We start from the raw sequence: 16,818 nt of genomic DNA, 5'->3' as shown, positions 1-16,818 counted from the left end.
AGTGCCATGTTTCTGTGACCTAGTGTATGATCTATTTTTGTGAATGTGCCATGTAATGCTGAGAAGAAGGTATATTCCTTTTTGTCCCTATTTATTTTTCGCCATATGTCTATTAACTCTAATTTTTCTAAGATTTCATTCACCTCTTTTTCCTCTTTCTTATTTATTTTTTTATTTGATTTACCTAAATTTGATAGTTGTTGGTTCAAGTCTCCCACTAATATGGTTTTACTGTCTATTTCCTCCTTCAATTCTCCTAGTTTCTCCATTAGAAATTTGGATGCTATACCATTTGGTGCATACATGTTGATTAGTGATATTTCCTCATTGTCTATACTCCCTTTTAACAGAATATAATTACCTTCCCTATCCCTTTTGATCAGGTCTATTTTTGCTTTGGCTTTGTCAGATATCATGATTGCAACTCCTGCCTTCTTTCTATCGGTTGAGGCCCAAAAGGTCTTACTCCAACCTTTAATTCTAACCATGTGAGTATCAACCCACCTCATATGTGTTTCTTGAAGACAACAAATGGTAGGGTTTTGGGTTCTAATCCAATTTGCTATTCATCTATGTTTTCTGGATGAGTTCATCCCATTCACGTTCAAAGTTATGATTGTCACTTGTGGATTCCCTGGCATTTTGATATCTTCCCCTAGTTCTGACCTTTCTTCTTTAGCTATATCCTTTTGAATCAGTGATTTACTTTAGGTCAGTCCCCTTAGTCCCCTCCCTTGATATGCTTCCCTTTCTATCCCCTCCCTTTTTATGCTCCTTTCCCCTCCCCCCTCTCCTTCCCTCCCTTTTTATACTCCCCTCCTCCTCCCCCTCATTGATTTTCCTTTCTTTCTTACCCTGTTGGATAAGATAGAATTCAGGATCCCACTGGATCTAGATGTTCTTCCCTCTCAGATTTGATTTCACTGAGAGTAAGGTTTAAGTAATTCCACTTCATGCTCTCTTCCTCTCCTCATATGAGAGTTCTTCCCCTCCCCTTCCCATGTGTATCTTTTTATGGGAAAGATTATTCTATTTAGTCCCCACCCCCGTTTCTTGAAGTAAATGTTAGTATTATCGACAATTCCCCCCTCCCTTTTTCTTTCTTTTCCCCTCCTTCACCAAATCTTCTTGATGCTCCATTCTTTCCCTATGCATGATTCTTCTAACTACTCTTATGATGCATACAATTTTTGAGAGTTACACAATACATTTTCCCCACATATTAATATATATAATTTCATGTAAATGTAGTCCTTATAGAAGAGAGTTTGACTTAAAGAAAAAGATAAGATTTATATCCTTTTCCCTTTCTTTCATATTTACCTTTTCATGTTTCTCTTGCTTTCTGTGATTGGATATCAAAATTTCCACTAAGTTCTGGTCTTTTCTTAGCAAATGCTTGGAAATCTTCTATTTTGTTGAATGCCCATACTTTCCCCTGGAAGCATATAGTCAGTTTTGCTGGGTAGTTGATTCTTGGTTGGAGACTCAGCTCTCTTGCCTTTCTAAATATCGTGTTCCATGCTTTGCGGTCTCTTAGTGTGTTAGCCGCTAAGTCCTGTGTGATCCTTATGGGAGCCCCCCTATATCTGAAGCTCCTCTTCTTGGCTTCTTGTAGGATTTTCTCCTTTTCTTGGAAGCTCTTGAATTTGGCAATTACATTCCTGGGGGTTGTCTTTTGGGGATTTAGTATAGAGGGTGTTCTATGAACCCTTTCTATTTCTATTTTGCCCCCTTGCTCCAGAAAATTTGGGCAATTTTCTTCTATAATCTCCTGTAGAATAGCATCGAGGTTTTTATTTATCTCTGGTTTTTCGAGGAGACCAATAATTCTGAGGTTGTCTCTTCTTCCTCTGTTTTCCAAGTCTGTGACCTTTTCAGTGAGATATTTTACGTTTTCTTCTAATTCATTAATTCATTCATGTTTTGGCTTTGCTTTATTGATTCTTGCTGTTTTGTAATCGCGCTGTCTTCCATTTGCTTAATTCTGGTCATTAGGGACTGGTTTTGCTTTTCAGCTTTGTCTGCCCTTCTATTAGATGCTTCCAGCTCTTTCTCCAATTGTGAAGTCTTGTCTATCAGACTGCTGATCTTTTTCTCCCATTTTTCTTTCCAAAAGTTTTCCATCTTTTGGGCATGCTCACTGTCTTTCAGTTGCTTAATTCTGGTCGTTAGGGACTGGGTTTGCTTTTCAGCTTTGTTTGCCCTTCTATTAGATGCTTCCAGCTCTTTCTCAAATTGTGAAGTCTTGTCTATCAGACTGCTTATTTTTTTCTTCCATTTTTTTTCAAAAGGTTTCCATCTTTTGGGTAAGCTCCCGTTTGAGATCTTCCAGAGCTTGTGGATAGTTTCCATTTTGGGAGGCATGTTCTGATTTTGTTTGGATTTCATCCTCATTCTCTTCTTTTCCTTGGGTACTCCCACCATAAAAGTTTTCAATAGTCACTTTTTTCCCTCCTTTCTTCTTGGAGGCTTGATTTTGCGCCATGTGAGCCATCCCTTTGGTGGTTTTATTCCACTTTCCTTTTTGGTCTGGGGTCTGGGTGATATGGGCGGGTTTTCTCTGAATTTAGGTTGCCTCAGACTAGTTCTTCCCAGCCTCTGAGGTTTCTTAGAGCACAGGCCCCTGTGTTCAACCCAACCACCCAGGTGTTTAGCGTGGCCCACCCAGGTGTTCAGCTCCGCCCAGGTGCTCAGCGCAACCGCCCCGGAGTTCAGCTCCGCAGCCCCCTGGGCTCAGGGCAGGATTCTCCGGTGAAACTGCCTGAGAGGTTGTTTCCTTGCAGTCTTTAGATCCCAAGGACCCTGGTGTGCTCCGCCCCCCCCCCCCCCAGACAGAGATGCTCCTCACTCACTCACTGTCCCAGTGAGTGCTCTGATAGCTTACTCTTGTTTGGCGGGGGGAGGGGGGGAGGGAGGACGGTTCAGTTCACCTTTTTGTGCAAGCTTTTCCTCCTCCTTATAATGTGGAAATGTTCAAACCCCACGTACCTTCATTTCTGTGGGGTACTGGAGAGTCCCTCCATTCTTCCAAAGGTGATTTTTATGCTCTTTTGAGGTAGTCTATTTCGTTCGGTGCCAGGGAGAGGAAGCGAGTCACATCTAGATTGCAGTCATGTTTACCCGGAAGTCCCCACAAGCAGTTTTTATGAAACAAAAATGGTACTAATATCTAAAACAGGAAGAGTAAAAACAGAGAAAGAAAATTATAGACCAATTTCATTAATGAATATGGATGCAAAAATCCTAAATAAAATACTAGTTAGGAGAAAATATATCACAAAGATTTTATTCTGTGACTAAACAGAATTTATGCCAGGAATGTAGGGATGATTTAATATTAGGGAAACTATCAACATAATTGATCATATTAATAACAAAATTAATTAAAAATCACATGATTATATCAATAAGTGCAGAAAAATCTTTGATAAAATATTATACTTATTTCTGTTAAAAACACTAGTAAGCAAAGGTATAAATAGAGTTTTTCTTAAAATAATATGAAGCATCTACCTAAAACCACTAGCAAGTATTATTTGTAATGGGAACAAGCTAGAAGCCTTCCCAATAAGATAAGGAGTAAAACAAAAATACTTATCATAATCATATAATTTAACATAGAATTAAAAATCCTAGCAATAGCAATAAAAGAAGAAAAAAGAAATTGATAGAATCAGAATTGGCAAAGAGGAAATCAAACTTTCTTTTTTGTGGAGAGAATATGCTGCTATATGTGGAAAATCTTAGAGATCAGCTAAAATGTTTCAAATATCAATAATTTTAGCAAAATAGAATATAAAATAAATTTTCACAAAATCATCAGCATTTTCAATTATTACTAACAAAGACCTATAGGAAGAGATAGAAAGGGGTACTCCATGTAATATAACTGCAGGCAGAATAAATTTCCTAGGAATACAAATATCAAAACAAAGCCAGGAACCACATGAACATAATTATAAAACATTTTTTACTAATAATGTCAGATCTAAATAATTGGAGAAATTTTAATTGTTCATGGATAGGCACAGCCAGAATAATTAAAATGACAGTCCTACCCTAACTAATCTACTTATTCAATGCCATCCCAATCAATTTACCAAAAATTATCTTACTGAACTGGAAAAAATTATAATAAAATTCATTTGGAAGATTTAAAAATTAAGAATATCAAAAGAATTAATTTAAAAACACAACGGATGTAGTTTTAGCAGTATCAGATTTAAAACTTTAATAAAAACAGTAATTATCAAAGCTATCTGATCAGTGGAACAGAACAGATGTGCAACAAACAGTAATAAAAGATTATATTTGACAAAAGTCTCAATTGAGGCTATTGGGATAACAAGTCACAATCTGGTAAAAATTTCTGGGATAACTGGAAAGTAGTTTGGCAGAAACTAGGTATTGACCAATATCTTACATCATTCACTAAAATTAGATCAGAATGGATATAAGATATAGGCATAAAAAGATATTATAAGCAAATTAGAAGAATAGAAAGCGAGAGCATATTACCTATCCGAGGTTATTGTGAGATATAAAGTGTATAATTTTGAGTATTTTAAATTAAAAAGTCTTTGTACAATAAATGTTGCCAAGATTAAAAGGAAAACAAAATCCTGAAAAATGTTCAAAGACAGTCTCTTGAATTTTATATCTAAAACAGAGAAATTGTCAAGTTTATGGGAATAAGAGCTATCCTCCAATTAATAAATGGGCAAAATATATGAATGAACTGTTTTTGGATGAAGAAATCAGACATTTGAAAAAATGCTCTAAAATCACTGTTGATTAGGGAGATGAAAACCTCTAGAGAATGAATTGAAAAATGGAAACACAAAAGATACATATACATATCTGTTTGCCAGATGATGCTTTCTAGAGTGTGGGGGAGGAGAGGGATGGGTTGAGATACTTGGAAATAAAATTCTATTAATAAAAAAATCTAAGAAATCATGTAGTTTAATCCTTTCTGTAAAAGGGATTTGTGAGTTATAGACTCCATTCTCTGTTACCTAGAACAGAAAAGGAAAAAAAAGTTATATATATATATATATATGAAAAGAAAAAAGATTATTGAAATATCTTTTATACTTATTGAATTTTATCTTACTAGAGTCACCCTGAAGCTCTATCATGCAACACACTTAGTGTGTTTGTTTTCATAATGGACACTATCATGTTTTCTCTTGGTACAGATCAGGAACTAAATGATAAACCTGCTTAGAAGCAAAGAGACTTTAAGAAATCATCTAGGATACTCCCTGGCCTGAAGGTTGAATTGCATCTTTATTACCTCAATAAATAAATCCCTGCATGAATAACTCCAGTTATGGGGAACCTGATATCTAAGGTTTCTGAGCAGCTCCAATGATTAGGAACTTAATAATTAGGAATTATTAGTGGATATGAGAGCACAACTTTTTGAGAGGAAACCACAATCTGTTTCTCTATAACTTCCCCATGTTCATCTAATTCTGCCCTCTAGATTTAAGAAAAAATAATTTTCTTCTATATAACAGACTTCCAAAAATTTGAAAACATCTAAATAGTAAATAAAGACCCAGCCAAGCATTATGTAAAAGACCTTGAAATAGTACAGTTGGCTATAGAATGGGAAGGTGGGACCATTTTTTACTTCACATCCAGATGTCTCAGTTTTCAGTATTCCCCAAAGGACTTATTGCTATCAGATAGTCTTCTCCATAACATAGGCGCTGAAGTCCTTGATTTGGGAGACTAGTAAGGTGATAGCCATAAGAACCCAATTTCTCTTTGGAATCTTCCCATATTGTGATCCATGGGCTTTTGCTCTTATAAATAAGTCAGGAGAAACTTTTATGTGTTCTTAACTGTTTGCTGATATTAACATTTTCATTTTGCATCAAAACGTAGTCACTGACCAAATTTTAGAATCCCTCAAGACGTGTCCCATTTCGTCGATTCTGCAGAGCTAACTACATTTACGAGACACTTTTCTTCTTATGGTAGCTCCGTGCCAGAAAGCATGTTAGGGAGTGATATGGGCCAGAGGTACCCAGAAGAGGTCTCTTGAGGTTTTTCTTATATTGCTACAATATTTCTAGTCTTTTATTTGGAGGGATTCAAATATTAAGATATGACACTCAGCCAAAATCTTGATTATCTTGCATATCCACACACATCCATATTAGTGGTGGTTATGGACTAAGGAAGACAGATTAATGTAATATCTATTAGCCTTGTGCTGAAGTTCTCACATCATCTGGTGCCTACCTCAGGTCTTCATTAGCTCTCTTTGAAGGGTGATACAATAGTCAGGAATTAAGCCAAAATTTATAGTTTCTTATTAAACTAATTTACTCTTCCTTTTAGGCCAGGACATATCCTAGCATAGAGGGTACATTTCTACACCTTAGAAGGATTTGAGCTACTATATGGCACAAAGGCAGATTCTGTTCTGAGATGTCAATGGGATTTTCCTTCTCAGTCTGATTTTCCTAGAACAAAAGACCATCTAGATCATTCTTGGTGAGGGAAAAAAAGAGATTTCTAGCTTTGAAGAATCTGATATGGATTTCATAGACTCATAGTCAAAGCTGGAAGTTATCGTTAGGATTGTCTAGTCCAACCCCTCCTTACTTCAAGCCTAGGAGTTGGAAAATTCATAGTTATTAATATAAAGTTGAGGTCAGGCTCCAGATCCAAGTACTTGGCCAGAACCAACCGAAGACAAATGTTCAAAGTTGGTTTTGGGGACATTTCTACTTCCCTTTCTACCTGGGTTTTCTACGGGCTTTCCACATATCACTTCTTTGTCCTTAAAGTGCCAATTAAATTCAGTCCAGTTTTAGAAGCATTAAATACCTCCTATATGATTGTTACTGGGTACAAGAGAAAATAAGATAGTACTTTCTCTCAAGAGACTTAGAAATCAATTAAGAAGAAATATTATATTCAGACACATAAGTTTTGTATATATTTATATGCAAAAATAATAGAGTAATTTGGAGAAGGGCAAGAATGCTGGGCCTGGAATCAAGAAGACTCATCTTTCTGGTCTCAGATATTTAATATCTGGTCTCAGATATTTAATAGCTGTGTGACCCTGGGCAAGTCACTTAACCCTGTTTGCCTTGGTTTCCTCATCTGCAAAATAAGCTGGAGAAGGAAATGGCGAGCCATGCCATCATCTTTGCTTAAGTAGGGTCACAAGAGAGTTGGACACAACTAAAACGACTGAAGAAGAACAACACAAATTTAGGGGTGAGGGGAGGGAGAACACTAAGAGCTAAAGGATAACAAGAGAGACTTTATATAGGAATTGACAATTGAGCTGAATCTTGAAGGGACCAAGGGATTCTAAGTGGCAGAAATGGGAAGGCCAATTTTGCTCACTACATTCAATTTGTCTTCTCTGCTGCTTTTACCACCAAGAAAATCAAAACATCCATTCCCTCAGAGTTGATCTTGGTTAGTATAAGAAGGAAAGTTAATTGATTAAATAAATTTAAATAGTTAGATAAAAATGAATAACTGCAGGTTCTTATTTTCCATAAAGTTTATTAATAATCACTTGAAATAGAGAAAGCAGATAGAGATTTAAGCCTAATCTAACCTAAATTTGACCAAGTGTTTCTCCACATGGCTGCCTTTCTCAGCCATGGTCCTTCCCCACCTCCTCCAAAGGAATAGTGACCCCCCGGCATGTCTTGTCCCACACTTTTATCCTTTCTCTTGAACCTGGACCCATAACCTTTACTTCTGGGTCATGTTCCTAGGTCTCTTCGCCTGCGACCTGTTTGGAGCTTTCATGTGACATCCTGGTGGGGAAAAGCTGGGGGGAGGGGCAGATTCTATCTATACAATCCCCCCTGTAATTCTATTGGGAGACAAGTTTGTTGAAATCTCCCTGATTTACATGCCTAGTTTCCCGAATGAAACATTTCACATAACCAGCTTATACCTCTAAAGATCCTTCTGACTAGAGATGCATAGCATATTGCACTTGGGAAATTATAACAATTTGGGGATGAGGGAAAGAAAACAAAAAAATGATTGATAGACACATTGACAAAATGCCAAGTAGGGGACATTGCCCTTTGGCTTAAGAGTTTACCTTCAAAATAACTATGTTCAACCCCCTTCAGTTCAGTTCATTAAATCCCATAGTTCATCCTGGATCTTTTGATGCAGTGCATAGTTTTCACAGGCATCCTTATGGCACCTTCTCCAAAAAGATCCACTTTCTTGATTCAGGGTGTTGGAGAGTTTCTTTTCCTGAAATTTCTTCAAAAGATTTTAAACCTTGGATTTTAGGATAATTACACAATACCAAAGTGTAATGCAATGTAGCGTAAAGAGGTCTTTTCAATTTTAAAAGGAGCTTTTCAGGAACATTGAGTCAAAGGATAGGAATAACTTAAGGACTGTTCCTGCATTATATATATGCATATATATATATATATATATAATATTTTTTACACACACACAATTTCCCTCATAGGGCTAAAAATCTTTAACTTGTCAGCTCACTTTGAAGACCACCAATTAGAGAATCATTTGGGTTTTAAAAATTGTATATAAACAAACATGCATTTGGGTAGAAGTGAGATCTTTATTTTACACTATATAGATATATATATCATTTCTAGTCTTGTCCCTAGATTTTGAACCAGTGGTATATTGACTATTATTATCACTACCTGAAGGATTCAAACTTTTTCCTCCTTGAACCATTACCCTTGGGAACTTTCCTTCCTGTTTCTCCCCAGCAGAGCAAGACTTTTATTTTCCCAATCTGCTGAGTATATCTTGGTCTCATCTCTCCCTTCTGTTCTCCCTGAGCATTATTTCTTGTAGGACCTAAAGTCCAGGATGGTGAAGGACCTCTGCATCAAGTCATATGAGAATAGTAGAAAAAAAAATGGGATATTTTGCTTGGAGAAGACGTGGGGAAAGAGCTGATAGCTACTTTCAAGTATTGGAAAAGCTGTCACAAAAAAAAAGAGATTAGACATTTTGTGAAGCTCTAGAGGACAGATTTTGGCTTGATAAAATAAGAAACAAATTTTAAAAAGCAATTGAAACTGTCCAGCAATAGAATGGGGTGCCTTATGAGAGAGTTAGTCTTTTCCTCGCTTGGACAGGCTGCAATGCCATCTATCAGAAATGTTGTCAAGGAGATTCCTGCAGTAGGTAAGAGGCCAGGCTAGATAATCTCGGAGGTATCATCTGATAGTATGATTCTAGATGTTTTACTAAACCTTTTAAAGAAAAGGCTTATCATTGCCTTTTATTTTTATACATATCATTTCCCCTCACTCTATCCCATCACTCAGTCACTGATCTCTTCCTTGTACAAAGAAAAATAAGTAAGCAGAATCAAATGACACAATGACCATAGTTCGACGGTATATAACACATTCTATATCTATTGTTCCCACTTCTCTACCAAGAGAAATGGGGTATATTTACTTTCTTTCATTTTTTCTTTTAAGCCCTTACCTCCTGCCTTACAATCAATATGGTGCTAAGCCAGAAGATCAGTAAGGACTGAGCAATGGGGATTAAGTGACTTGCCCAAAGTCACACAGTTAGGCAGTATCTGATTTGAATCTAGGACCTTTCATCTTCAGGTCTGACTTTCAATCCACTGAGCCATCCAACTGCCCAATTTTCCAGAGCCAAGATTGGTTTTTAGAGTTATCATTTATGTTTCTGGGATAATTTTGCATATGGCTTTCTTGGTTTTCTTCATAAGTCTTAACATACTTCTTTGAATTACACACTTTTATAGTCTCTTATGCTTCCATGAATAATTCCATTACACCCATGTGCCGTAATTTTTCTGTGCCTTTCTTCAATTGCTGAGCTTATGCTTTTTTCTTGGTTTTTGAGATCACAAAGAGTACTGTGATGGATATCTTGTTTGTACAGATTTCTCAGTCATTGACACCTTTAGGCTATTTGCACAATAATGAGATCTCTGGATCAAGGGTATAAGCAGTTTAGTGGCTTTTCTTGCACGATTCCAAATCATTTGCAGAATGGTTAGATCAAGTTAGAGTGTACTTGTAGACTTGGCTTCTCATTGCCTTTATGACATTGACTGTTTCCACGTCTTAACATCTTGGTTAACTTGGTGGGTATGAGACAAAACCTTAAGAGTTGCATAAATTTGTGTTTCTCTTATTGGTGTCCTGGGGCCACCTTTCATATGGTCCTTAATCATTTATATTTCTTAGGGAAACTTTCTATTCTTTGACCTTTTATCTATTGGGGATCTAAGTCCTTTCCAAACAGTCAGAATCATGCAGTTTTGTGCCGGGTCTTGGTCAAGGAGGAGGTCTGAATAAATGGGAACTTTCTGAGATTTAATCCAGATAAATCATTCAATCAATACAGCATTTATTTAATACTTAGTAGGTGTGAGGCAAAAAGGGTAAATGTCCTCTGTGAGCACTAATAATGCACTTAGCATATGCCAAGTGTCCAATGAGTGGTTTAGACAATAAGCACTTGAGATAAGAGTTCTCAGGGGATAGACATTGATTGTGGGCCAGGGGAACCATCTAGAAAATTGGGACAGCAGAAATTGTGGCCTTTAATTGATGGATGGCCATGGCAGATCACAGAGCTAATCTGCTCATCTAAATCCTACCCATCAGTGTGGCATAATGGAAAGAGCACTTGACTTCGAGTCAGCAGAATTGGGTTCAGGCCCTCACTCTGACAGTAATGCTTCACCCCTCTGAGGCTTAGTTTCTCATCTGTATAATGGGAGTTAATAATAATTGCGCCGACATCACACATTTGTTCCAAGGAGCAAACGAGATAACAAATGTGGAATCACAACAATAGCTCGCATTTATATAGTCGTTTACCAAGCATTTTGTATATATCATTATCTCATTTGAAAGGGAAAATGCTTTGTGACCATAAAGCTCTGTATAAGGGGAAGCTATTATGATTTTTCAAGGCCCAGCTCAAGTACCACCTTTTTTATAAAATCTTCCTAGCCCACATGGATGTCTCCCGCTTCTGAATTCCTACAGCATTTACCCTGAGTGCCTCAGGACTTACTGGGTTTCTGATTGCTGTGCAGGTTATTTTCCATTCTACAGCAACATCAGCTGCCTGAATATAGCTACCGGGTCTGACACTTCTTTTGTGTCCTTCCCAGTGCCTAGCACAGGGCTGACCACACGCTAGGTACTCAAAAAAAATGTAGACTAGTTGATTGATTGTGGTATGCAACCTAATTCAAAAAAGAAATAGGTATTTTCTTGTTTTTCTGTTTTTTAAACATCATGATGAATGATGCTTTTCCTGTGTCTATAATCTGAAAAATGGAATGTTAAAGCTAAAAGTCACCATAAAGGTCATCCAGCCCAGGATTAAGTTAGGTTCTAATGACTCCTAAAGGCTTCATGAATAGATTTCAGGGCATTCATGAACCTGGATGAGAACAAAAAGGACTTCTTTATTTTAACTAATTCATAAATAAAATGTAGCATTTCCTTCAATTATGAATTTTTAAACCTTCTTCTGAAAAGGGGTTCATAGGCATTGCCAGACTTCCAAAGATGTCTATGGCATAACATAAGTTAAGAACCCTTGATCAAGTCTGAACCTCTCATTTTCCAGAGAAGGCAACTGAGACCTGTGGAAGGGGAATGATCTAAGCTCAAACAACTAGGTGGTATAGTATACAGAGTGCCGATTCTGGAATTGGGAAGACTGGAGTTAAAATCTTGCTGAATACATTTACTAGCTATGGAACGCTGGCCAAATTATTTAATGTCTCCTTCAGTTTCAATAAGGATAATAGCACTTACCTTCTAGGATTGTGAGGATAAAATGTGATGATATTGTTAAAGTGTTTAGAAAGCCTTAAAGTTCTATATAAATTTTAGTTATTATTAATTATTCCATTCTAATAGTACCTAATACTGTGATCTGTAGCATAGCCACAGTCACTGTGAATAGCTTATAAATTTTACCAAACACGACACCAATTCAAATAAAATCAACATATTATTTTATTATTATATATCATTAGCTATTAATATTAGCTAATATTAAAACCAAATTTAAGTTTTTAATCTTTCATTTGCCCATATATCTCTTAGTGATATTAATGCCGATAATAGTCAGTTTTTATTCTAAGTCATTTTGAAGAAGGATTGAGTTTGAGTTTGAGCAGAATTTTCGTAAGTATTCTGTTGGCATTCTGAATAGTTTTCATAGGATATCCTCACCATGCCTTCCAAGTGGGGCCTGTGATAGTCTTAGGTTCTTTACTAACATGTTGTGGTTTAGAATAAATATAAAATAATGATCATGATCTAATTTATGAGTGTGAAAGAGAAAAGCAATTTGAACCTTGTGAAATAAAACTGAAGGGCGCCTTACTTTCCAGAATGGATGTGCCTGAAATAAGAGTCTAAAGTGAATTTTTACAGATGGAATCATATTTTTACTTTGAAATCTAATACAAAATTAAAGTTTTGGTGGGGGCAGGGGAGCAAGATAAGAGAGAGGAAGTGGTTCCAAAGCCTCATTTACAAACCACACCTGACAATGCAACAATCTTTTTTTTTTTTCATGTCAGACATCAAGAAAAAAAATTTCTCAGAAAAATAATAACCTTCCCACACCACTAGACTGCTCTCCTATCACAAGGAACAGGAGACAATGGGGAGACATTATTTCATCCGGAGATCATGGGAGATCATAGGAGAAGGACATGTGATCTATATTTTCTCTCTGCAGGATTCATTCTGTTCTCTCTATATAAGGTAAATATTCCCTTTTCTATCCTGGATTTTTTTAAAGGTGAATTTAAGACCGTCTAGAAGCGTTTCTCTTTTGTTTCCTTTTAAAAAATTATTTAACAATCCTAATTATGCCTAATTAGTCCCCATTGTTTAAACCCCTATTCTTCCAAGGAGTCTCCCCAGTCCTCTCAGGTCCACAATGATCTCTTTCCTCTGGAAAGACAACTTCTGTAATATCATTCATCTTTTCTATTTTTTTTTTTCAGGACTGAATTCATTCTTATATTTAATTTTTCAAGCCTTATATTTCTGAGTAGATTATTAGCCTCTTGAGGGTGAGGACTGTTCCTTTTATATGTGTATTTATATTAACAGCTTGCTTAGAGTTTTGTACTTAGAAAGTTCATGACAGAACCATAACTAGGTTGGACAATCAGGGCTTTTCCTCAGGGCACAGAAACTTAGAAGGTGCAAAAACTTTAACACAAAGATTCCTTCCACAGTACATACTACTATAGTAAATTAATAACCCCTCCTGCTCAACTGAATTCATTTTAATTACTTCTTGTGTTGTTTTCACATCATGAATTATAAACTTGTCTGCCAATACCATTTATATTCTCTGTTTGGAACTGTTTTAAACTGCTTACCCTGACATTTAGCATTACTTTTGCCAGGGTCTACACTTGCTAGTTTAAGTTTTGGCTTTTGGCAAATATTTAGTTGGTTTGATTTGAATTGTTTTTGATGTGTTTGGTATAATTTACAAGCTATTCATACTGATGGTGGCTTTGCTGTACACCCAAGTATTATGTGCTATTGAAAGAATCACTCATGTAGCTGGCTTTTCATAATTTTGAGTTTCAATGCTCTTAGTCCAAAGTAAATTCTTTTTAAAGACATAGTTTTTTTAAACCTTTACCTTCTGTCTTGGGATCAGTACTGTGTATTGGTTCCAAGGCAGAAAAGTGGTAAGGGCTAGGCAAGGGGGGGTTAAGTGACTTACCCAGGCAAGTGTCTGAGGCCATATTTGAACCCAGGACCTCCCATCTCTAGGCCTGGCTCTCAATCCATTGAGCTACCCAGCTGCCCTCTAAAGACATAGATTTTAAAGTATCATAATGGACTTGGAGTCAGGAAGACCTGAATTTAATGACTTAATCTCAATCTGCCTCAGTTTCTTCATCTATAAAATAAGGATAATGATAGCACCTAGCTCACCAGGGTTGTTGCAATGATCAAACAAGATAACATAGGAATAGCACTTCGATCTTAAAGCACTACATAAATGTTATTATAATTGTTTTATAAATGCATTCAGTAAGACATTAGGTAACTTATTAGTTTGTAGTGCTTATAAGTATTCAAGAAGATGAATAATTTAAGTAAGTGGTTAAGGACTCTAAGAATTAAACATAAAAATATAAATTAAATATAAAATAAAAACTACTAAAAAAATAGCCCCTATGTCCTAGAAGGTATATAGGGAAGATTAGCCCCTCTCCTGTAAGGGCTTGTCAAGCCCTTTTCAGGGCTGTCTTTGACTTTTGGCGTCCACCTTTCACCTCACTCTTACCAGTGGATTCAAGAAGCATGCACAGTGGTGAGTTAGGGGGAGCATGCAAAGACTCACCTCATGGAGGAGGTGAATGAGAACAATTTGTTCCAACAGCCGTGAAAATGGCTGAAAGCAGGCACTATGAAGCACTCAGAGCTTAGACGATGCCAGTGTCATCCACTGCATCCTGGTCCATCTCTAGCTGTCCTGACGTTTGTCTTGCTCCTAGACATGGATGACTCTGGAAGAGAGGGTGAAGCACACATCCATGCAACTCTGTCTCACTTCTATCCAGCTCACTAGAGAGTCATCAGTCCTTTTAGAAAACAAAAGACAAACAACTGCCACCAGGGGTTAGGACAGAAGACAGACTGGTGGCAGGATAGAGTTGCAAAGGACCCCATAAAATAGAAGAAAGCATATTAGAGTCAAGAGGGCTTTAGTAATTTTACTATAGAACATCAAAGCTGCAAGACACGTAGGAGACCATTGCCCTCTTTTGATAGAAGAAGAAACTGAGGCAGCAGCATGAAGTGACTTGGTCAGAGTCACGTAGTTACTTAGTGACCCACAGAGGCAGAGCCTGGGTGTCCCGAATTCATATCCTGGGTGCTTCTTATCATTCCATACTACATCACTGAAGCTAGATTCTGAAAGTCCTTTAAAAAAGTTCTGGATCTGGGTTCCAATAAGCCTGATTCTCTCTCTGAGTCGAGGCTCATCCATGGTAGGAAGGCGAGTTGCTTTGAGAAAGTAGAACTCATGTTTTTAAATGGATTACCTAATCCCTCTGACTGCTCAATAATCCAAAGTGATCTGTTATTTTGTCTTTGTGCACCATCCCTTTAACAAGGCGAGTCACAACCTACCCATTCCTATCCATCCCACACCTACCCACTACCCATCCTTCTCATGACCTTTCCTCTGCCCTCTTGACATTGCGTGAATACCAATGGCACAGGAAGGCTGCCTATCAGTTACTCCTTGAGCCTGCTGTGTGAATGGTTCATATTTTTCCTGCTCAGACATTTTTCTGATGACATCTGTTTCCATGCTTCCCCTGATTAAATTATTCATGTGTAATGTCTCTCAGCCTGCTCACTCATGCCAACCCTGTGCCTCTTGGTTGCTGTTTAGTTGACCCTCAACTTCAATAGAAAAAAAGCCCCTATGATTGAGAGAAGATCAATAGCTACTGACCCATATGCCTACTTCCCCATGTATAAAACATTTTTATGAGAATGATCTATTTATGGGGAGAGGCAGCATGGAGGACAAGATAGCAAGTTGGCCTTGAGGTCAGCATGACCTAGGTTCAAAGCATAAAACTCTCAAAGACTATAAGTTACAGAAAGGCTGCTTTATCAGCATTGGTAGAGATGCTTTCCTTACTGGGAAGTTTCCAAAACTGATGAAATCACAGATCCCAAAAACACTACCCCCCTCAAAATCTGTTGGTTCGCCAAGGGCATCCTTGATAAAGTCATGAGAAGGTTATCAGGCAAGTTTCCCACCATAAAATTCAGCTTTACAATCACTCAGTTGACTGAGAGGTATAGAGAATACAAGATCCCATGGTGCTGATTATTCACTGACTATTTTTTTAAAAAGCATTTGCTACAGTAGAGCAAAATGCCGCCTTAAAGGCTCTAGCAAGACGTCTCCCCTTCATATGATGAAGTCATGAAATAATCTTTTAAAGATGAAACAACAGTGATAGCTTGTTCAGTGACCCTTTGATGATTAGTATCAGGTGAATGAAAACAGGTAACTACTTTTTCATCATAGGTGTTTGTCATTGTCATGGGGAGAGGTGTATGAGAAGAGAAACGGAGAGATCTTTTATTAAGTGCATACTTTATGTAAGGCACTTTGGTAAGTACTGAGGACCCTATTTCTGCTCTCAGAAAACTTGCATTTTAATAGGGGAAGACAAAATGGGAGGGGGGCTGAAAGGTTGGAAGGGCACTTGATGGGGCACAGGTGTGAAGGGAGAGCAGACCTGAAGGTAAGCAACAGGTACAGGGAACAGTGTGGCTGCTCATTCTCAAGATATGAAAGTCACGGGCAGGGAGGGATATTCTAACCAGAGAGGACTCCTTAGGGCTAAAGGGCACAGTAATCAGTAGCCCCCCAAAAGAGTTAACACATTTCCATTCCTAAACTTCCTTTGGAAAAGGCTACTTTGGAAGGGAATAGGGGTTTTCTTTTATTTAAAAACTCAAGTGAAAACTGGATGAACATTTATTGGGAATATTATAAGGAGAATTGTTGTTCAGATATGGGTTGAACTAGGTGTACTCTTGAGGTTCCTGCCTAATTCAGATTCCGTGATTGTTCAATTCTGTGAACTCTGCTCAGTTCTCCAGGCAGAGACCCTTTCCAGAAGTTCAGTATTGTTGAAGACAATATAAACCAATTTTCCATTCTGGTTTGGATAGATGTGAAGAAGACCTCAAGAAGGACTTTATTTTTTAAAAAAGTCTAAGGTAA

At 37.3% G+C, this 16,818-nt stretch overlaps 1 long non-coding RNA gene across 5 annotated transcripts in view; it reads left to right on the top strand.

Annotated features, from left to right (window-relative positions):
• Nucleotides 1–16,818, top strand: part of LOC103106374 (uncharacterized) — a 168,037-nt gene that overhangs the window by 126,137 nt on the left and 25,082 nt on the right. For all 5 annotated transcript variants that reach the window (XR_008912839.1, XR_008912840.1, XR_008912838.1 and 2 more), the window contains 3 exons: nucleotides 12,602–12,788; nucleotides 16,114–16,200; nucleotides 16,687–16,814. This is a non-coding gene — a long non-coding RNA (uncharacterized LOC103106374). The remainder of the gene's footprint in view (nucleotides 1–12,601; nucleotides 12,789–16,113; nucleotides 16,201–16,686; nucleotides 16,815–16,818) is intronic.

Source organism: Monodelphis domestica, chromosome 6 (genome assembly GCF_027887165.1).
Source record: "Monodelphis domestica isolate mMonDom1 chromosome 6, mMonDom1.pri, whole genome shotgun sequence".
NCBI classification, from domain to species: domain Eukaryota; kingdom Metazoa; phylum Chordata; class Mammalia; order Didelphimorphia; family Didelphidae; genus Monodelphis; species Monodelphis domestica.
Note: the sequence above shows the minus strand (reverse complement) of the source record. Positions and strands in the feature narration are given on the sequence as shown.